At 40.5% G+C, this 8,128-nt stretch overlaps 1 long non-coding RNA gene across 1 annotated transcript; it reads left to right on the top strand.

The window, feature by feature from the left end:
- Positions 1-1,694: 1,694 nt before the first annotated feature.
- On the top strand, positions 1,695-4,444 carry LOC128543400 (uncharacterized). The gene is made up of 3 exons (XR_008365718.1): positions 1,695-2,789; positions 2,922-2,998; positions 4,134-4,444. It is a non-coding gene; the product is annotated as an uncharacterized LOC128543400 (long non-coding RNA).
- The last annotated feature ends 3,684 nt before the right edge of the window (positions 4,445-8,128 follow it).

Consider the following 8,128-nt stretch of genomic DNA (forward strand, 5'->3'; position numbering starts at 1 on the left):
ATATACTTTTACAAAATCATCAACAGATTATTCATCAATTACAGAATCTCCAGAAAGTTTGTCAACAAAACTAGTTACAGCACCACTTTATACTTCACCAGAATCATCTACAGATCACCCATTCATCTCTGATTCCCCAGTAAATTCCGGAACACAAACAGTTACAGCATACCCAGATACTTTATTAACTTCATTAGCAGATCACTCAACATCTGAAATTACAGAAGTTTTATCTACCTCTGAATCAACAGAAAGCTTGTCAACACTATCTGCAAACATTTTAGCAACCTCTAAAACTCTAGAAAGTCTGTCAACACTAACAGTTACAGTAACACCCATTACGTTACCAGAATCAACTACAGATCACTCAACATCTGAATCTCCTGAAACTTCCTCACAGACAAATGCAAAATCACCATATACTTTTACAGAATCATCAACAGATAACACATCAATGACAAAATCTCCACAAAATTTGTCAACTACACTGGTTACAGCATCACCCTTTTCTTCACCAGAATCATCTACAGATACCCCATTAATATCTGGTTCCGCAGTAAATTCAGGAACACAAACAGTTACAGCATACCCATTTACTTTATTAACTTCATTAGCAGATCACTCAACATCGGGATTTACAGAAGTTTTATCTACCTCTGAATCAACAGAAAGCTTGTCAACACTATCTGCAAACATTTTAGCAACCTCTGAAACTCTAGAAGGTCTGTCAACACCAACAGTTACAGTAACACCCATTACGTTACCAGAATCAACTACAGATCACTCAACATCTGAATCTCCTGAAACTTTCTCACAAACCAATGCAACTACACAATATACTTTATCAGAACCATCTACAGATCACTCAACATCTAAAGCTCCTGAAACGTCCTCACAAACAAATGCAAAATCATCATATACTTTTACGGAATCATCAACAGATTACACATCAATTACAGAATCTCCAGAAAGTTTGTCAACTACACTGGTTACAGCATCAACCTTTTCTTCACCAGAATCATCTACAGATACCCCATTAACATCTGGTTCCGCAGTAAATTCAGGAACAAAAACAGTTACAGCATACCCAGATACTTTATTAACTTCATTAGCAGATCACTCAACATCTGGATTTACAGAAGTTTTATCTACCTTTGAATTAACAGAACGTTTGTCAACACTATTGGTTACAGTATCAGCAGGTACTTCATCAGAAATTTCTACATCCCCAGTTACTTTATCAGAATTAACAACAGATTACTCATCAACATTTCACTTTCCAGGAGCTGTAACATTACAAGTTACAATCTCACCATTTACCTTACCAAAAACGTCTACATATCGAGCATCCATATCAGAATCTGCAAACATGTTAGCAACCTCTGAATCTCCAGAAAGTCTGTCAACACCATCAGTTACAGTATCACCTTTTACTTTATCACAATCAACCACAGATCACTCACCATCTGAATCGCCTGAAACTTCCCCAGGAGCCAATGCAACTACAAAATATACTTCATCAGAACCATCTACAAATCACTTAACATCAGAATCTCCTGAAACTTCATCAAAAACAAATGCAAAATCACCATCCACTTTTACAGAATCATCAACAGATTACTCATCAATTATAGAACCTTTAGAAAGTTTGTCAACACCACTGGTTACAGCATCACCCTTTTCTTTACCAAAATCATCTACAGATTACCCATTAACCTCTGATTCCTCAGTAAATTCTGCAACACAAACAGTTACAGAATACCCATATTCTTTATTAACATCATTAGCAGATCACCGAACATCTGGATTTACAGAAGTTTTATCTACATCTGAATCGACAGAAAGTTTGTCAACACGATTAGCTACAGTTTCACCAGATACTTCATCAGAAATTTCTACAGCATCACCATATACTGCACTAGAATTATCAACAGATTACTCATCAACACCTCACTCCCTAGGAGCTGTAACATTGCCAGTTTTGGTGTCACCATTTACCTCACCAAAAACATCCACATATCCATCATCCATATCAGAACCTCCAAACATGTTATCAACCTTTGAATCTCCAGAAGTTCTGTCATTACCATCCGATACAGGATCACCCATAACTTTACCAGAATCAACTACAGATCACTCAACATATTCCAAAGCTTCGGAAACATTGTCAACACCATTGGATATAGCAGAACCATCTACTTCACTACAATCATCAACAGATCAGTCAATAGCACCTGAATTTCAAGACATTTTCTCAACATCTATCTCCCCGGGAAGTTTATCAACATCATCAGTGACATCATCCATCATTTCCGTCACATCTTCAGCAATCAAAGTTACAACCGCTGAGCCCTATCAATCAACATCAAGAACTTCCTTAACCACCTTTCCAAAAATACTTGGAACAACAATTTCAACACCAACCAACACAACCACCAACTCTGGAAAAACACCAACAATGCTTCCAAATACAACAAACACAACAGCTAGACCAGCAACAACAAAAAACATCACAACCATCTCTCCAACAAATACAGTTACAACTCTATCAAAAACCATGGTGTCAACGTCAGTGATTACAACTACCTCTCCAAAAATATCCACAACCTTCGGAAAAATAAGTACAGCTTCTTCAACAAGAAGTATAACAACTTCCTCTGAAAATACAACTCATTCAACAACAAGCAGCAAACACAGCACTCCAGGAACATCTACAACCCCTCCAACAACCACCAACAAAACCACTTCTTCCCAGATTATTCAACCATCAACAGCTCCACCATTGACAGGTATTGTTTTACCTACAAATATTCTTACTTACTCTTACTTCCCTTTCAAACAATTGTAAAATGTTTTATTTTTTATGCCTTATTATAAAATAAATAACAATTCAGCTTATCTCTTTTCATCTCTCTCTACAGTGTTTGCCCAAGCAGTGGTTAGAATGCTATCTGTCACTGAACTAAGCAAGGATCAAATTGTTACCTATATAAATGAGGTAAGGTCACACCTAATTCAATACTCCACATATATGGTTAATACAGTACATATTATATATTTATAAATATAAATTGGAATATACACAATAAAATAGTAAAACATTATGAAGCATCATAATATATTTGAGCCGACTGAACCTTTATTTACCATGTACAGTGTTTGAACACTGAAAATCTAGTAATTCTATGCTGGGAATTGTGCTGCATAGTTATATTTACAACATTACTCATGTAATGTTTGCAAGACAAGTTAAATCCTGTTCCTGTTCCTGTTTAAGTCACAGCAGCTATAAACAGTCATTCTGTTGATGAGTATAACATACTGACCCTGGAGAGTCATTTCAAGAATGTTACAACTACTGTTACTGTTAATTAACTGTAGATTAATCATTTAAAAAATCAGCCTAATTTGACCAGTCATATTTGACCATTTATACCATTGGCTACCAATTCTCAAATCAGAAAGAGTTGCTTTTTGTTTTCGGTTTTGTGACAAACTGATTTTTTTTTTGTCTTATTAAATTAAAAAGACAAAACAGAAAGAGCAGCAGGTGAGAGAAAGGGTTCTTGCTGTTCTATGCAAACTTGATGAAGTTCAATGAGTCATTTGTTAATGAATTAATAATGGGAATGTATGTAGGCCTTCCCCAAGCTGTTGCCACAACATTGGAAGCACACAATTGTATAGCATGGCTTTACTGTAAATGCTGTACTATTACAACTTCTCTTTGCTGGAACTAAGGAAACATGTTGGAAATAAAATACATTGAGTGACCTTCACAAACACCTCATCTTAACTGAATACCTCAGCTTAAGTAAATACCTTGACCTGACCTGACCTGACTAATGCACTTGGGGCTAAATGAGCAAATCCCCACAGCCACATTCCAAATTCTTCTAGAAAACCTCTCAGAAAATTAGAGGTTCTTGTAAGAGCAAACAAGTTGGAATGCCAGTGTTATAACAGAGGAATACATCTTAGAACCATACAAAAACCCCAAATGGTTCTAATGGTCAGGTGTTCACAAACTTTTGGTTATATAGTATATGTTTATAGTAAGGCTATGTCTGCATATATTTAAATTTATGTATGTACATATTTAATTCTTTTCATTTGTTTAATTTGTTCAACAGTTTTCCAGACTCATCCAAGCTAATGTTAATGGAAACATTAAGATTACAGTGAAGCAAATACAAAAAGTCACACCTTAAGGATCACCTGTGGCAATCAATTATTGATCAACTCATTTCCGTAAATGCTTCATAAGTTCTGACATATTTTACATATCTTTTATTTGTCAAGGTCACATAACCATTATTTGTGAGTGTTTTAAAAAGGCTTTCCCCCATCCACAGTAAAACACACACGCGCACACACACACACACACACAAAAAAAAAGATATATATATACCTTATAAAACACCAACTAATCACACTTCAGCCCTGCATGATTTTATTTGTACAATTGAATATATAATAATTCAGAAAGCAGGCATCTTCATGATCCATGCAATGTTACTAACCATGCAATCAGTTACACTGGTTTTCAGTGGATCTTATTTTCATGTATAACAAAAATGTATTGGCATCATGATTTTTGAAACATTTATCAAGTTAATACTATGGAGTTATATTAGTGACTACTATTTGTGTACTTTTAAACCATAAAACATGTTTTTGGAGGTATATGTATGTTGTAGTATAAAAAAGAAACAAATTCTTATATTTCTTATATATAACATTACCATGTTTTTAGGTCTATATTATCAAACATCAATTCACTCTAGCTAATAAATACTAAATGAAATATATTTTAAGTTCCAAATTATTATTATTATTATTATTATTATTATTTAGTTATTATTATATTATTATTATTATTATTATTATACTGTAATAGTGATAATAAAATGATTAAAAAACATTCTGCATCACAACGTACATCTCACAATGACTGTGTATGTTTCTAAATCAATAAAATATTTATGTTGTGTCTTGTAATAACATGTATTTAAATTTTATTAGGGGTCACTATAGAATGGATATGCGATGTGGGTTAGCGAGAAGGTGATAAGTTATACTGTCTGTTATTGTTTTTTTTTTTCTGTAGAGGTCAGTAAAGTTCTTCCTGTCCTCTTATTTCACAATACATTAATCATACAATCTATTCATGTTTTCCCATAGTATATTTGTCTCACATACACCAAATGAACTCACACATGCAAATAATATAGCAATTTTGTTCATTTAGAGCATGGCATGGGTGCTTAGGGGTTAGCACTAAGCAACCATGGTCCAGAGTCTGGGTTCAAGTCCCAGCCATGTTCGATTCCTGTCTCTATGTGCATGGCATTTGCACGTTCTCTCTATACTTGGTAGGTTTCCTCTGGGTACTCTGGTTTTCTTCCACAGTCCAAAGACATGCAGATTTGGCTAACTGTTGTTCCCAAATTGCCCGTAGTGCTTGAATGACCGTGTGTATGTGTGTGTGTAGCCCTGTAAGGTTATGTACAGCTAAAAGGAGAGTAAAGTATTGCCCCTATTAATTTTTTAAGCCGAGTAGCGTTTTTGGAACTACTGTGATACTGACTGATAATATTGTGCATGTTTCTTAAAGAGTGCTGTTCATGTAACAATCAGCTACTAGCGGAGGCACCCTAATTGGTACACTAGGCGGAGGATTGGGTGTGGACGCTGGTAGAGTGTAAGCGTTCAGCATATAATGAGTAAATGCAGGTGTACACGCGAAAGAGTGCTCCGGGTTTAAAAGTGTTTTCATAAAACTATTTTTACAGGTAAGCTGATGTTAATTAATCTTTAAGTAATGCACAACAGTATTATTTGTTCATGCAACTGTAGTTGGTATCAGAGTAGTTTTAAAATAATTGAACTTAGTGTTAATTAAAAGTGCTCGGCATTGACGCCAAATCGGCAAACAATGGCGTCAATAATTTGGGTAACAGGTCATAACTTTAGCAGGTACAAAAATAAGGAACAAATGCTTAAAATACCATGGTTCAGATAAAAGTGGGTAAGAAGTAACTGACTGTGAACTAAATTAATGTTTAAGGACATGAATCAGCCGTGTGTGGTTATTAAGGGAGCTAGACAGAAGCGCACGTGTGGATAGACTGACATGCTCCCATGCTAAAGCCATGCTATTCCTTCAGCCATTGGGTTTAACTAGCATCTTGCTATATTGGGTCAGACTGGGTGTTAAAAGTTATTTTGTTTACCATTTAGTAAGAATGTGATTGGTTAAATACAGTGATGTGTAAAGTTAAAAGCAAGTTTTTGGAATAGTTAATATAATTAATATTAAGTTCAAACGGTGGTTTACATGATTAATGTAATGAGACAGATTCATACACAGTATTGATGCTGGAGAAATGTGAATAAGTGGACACGGAATAGCCATCCTTATAACTGTAAATATTGTGGCGTGGGCGGGGTTTTGATGGTCTACCATCATGCTTTGCAGGAGGGATTGTTTTGTGTTCACCCTGTTGGGAAAAAGTGTTCAAGTTAGTGGCTTCGGCCATAGGTGTGTGTGTGTGGATGATGTGTGTTTTATGGAGGTTGGATGTGGTGGATTTTGTGTATACGTGAGGAGGAAGACAATAAATTACTCCCAGCCATTTGCATTGGGCAGCAAAAGCAGCTCACTCGTCTCTCCAAGTTCCTGCATAGCGGTGAAAACGCTACATTTGGTGTCAGAAGTGGGATGGAGAGTCGCGGGTTAGAGCGCACCCCGGAGGAAATCCGGCGGATCCAAATAGTCCGCCGAGTGGCAGAGCGGCTGAGGAGGAAGAAGCCCCTCCCTGATGGGGCCAGCGCGGGCAAAGAGCGGCGACCGGAGCGGAGCGGCGTGTTCCAGGTCCCGGCATTGGACCTCGGAGAGGATTCCTCCAGTGACGCGGCGCCGGCACCGGAGCAAGCTACAGCTCCGTGCCCCGTCCGCCAGCGAAGCGACCTGCAGCTGCGCCTGCCGGCCTACAACGGCACCGGCGATCCCAACGCATACATCGCCCAAGTAGAGCTAGCCGCCAAATTCGCGGGCTGGTCCCCGGCAGAAACAGCCGTCCGGGTGGCCCTCTCGTTGGAGGGAGACGCGCTGCGGGCGCTGCAAGACCTCCGGGCTGATGAGCGGGACGACTGGGTAAAGCTGCAGCAATCGCTCCGTTTTCGCTTCGGCACAGGTGAACGTAATGAGGCTGCGGGCGAGGAGCTGGCAACCCGCGTGCGGAGCGCCTCCGAGCCATTGGGGGCGTTCGCCATGGACCTGAGAGCTCTCGCGCGCATAGGCTACCCGGAGTTTGGGCCCGCCCAGCAGGAGGAGTTAGCGCGCCGTGCTTTTCTGCGGGGAGTCCGGCCGTGGCGGCTTCGGGAGCACATCCGGCTAGCGGCACCGGCTTCCCTGGATGAGGCGCTGCGCGAGGCTGAACGCGCCGAACCCATCATGGCGGAACGCCACGGCGAAAGAGCCGAGCGCACTCCCGTGGCTCGGGGCCGCTCGGTAGGTGAACCTGGCCGGGGACAGGGCTACCCGTCGCGGCTAGGCCTCGACACCGCTCCTGAGAGTTCGCGACGACGCCGAGGCCAGGGGCCGCCGGATTACCGCTGCAATCTTCTCCGGCCTGAGGACAACGTACCCCAGCAGCCGTTAAACTAGCTTCGGGGGGCGCCGAGGGGAAGCCGCCTCCCACAGCTTTCCTTGTTTCCCCGACTGCCGGTCTCAATCTCCGGTCAGGACGTGTAGGAAATCGCGCGGGGGTTTACGTTCAGTGTGGCCTGGACAACGTTTCGCTACGAGCGCTCGTGGACACCGGCTCTACCGTCTCGCTGCTGCGCTGGGGAGTACTGGCACAGGGTGATCGCGATCGTTTGCTGCCGGCCCCAGCCGCGAACATTCGCACCGTGTCGGGGAGTTATCTGGAGATACGGGCCTGTCGCACCGTGCGAATACAAGTAGGTGCAATCATTCTTTTTCATCCATTCTTTGTGGCCGACATTGAGGATGATTGTATCTTGGGGTTGGATATTTTGGAAAGGTGGGGTGCCGTACTGAATCTCGATGACGGAACGTTGCGTGGTAGCTTCGGGTTAGCCAGGTTGCTAGTGCCCAAAA

Source organism: Clarias gariepinus, chromosome 15 (genome assembly GCF_024256425.1).
Source record: "Clarias gariepinus isolate MV-2021 ecotype Netherlands chromosome 15, CGAR_prim_01v2, whole genome shotgun sequence".
NCBI lineage: Eukaryota > Metazoa > Chordata > Actinopteri > Siluriformes > Clariidae > Clarias > Clarias gariepinus.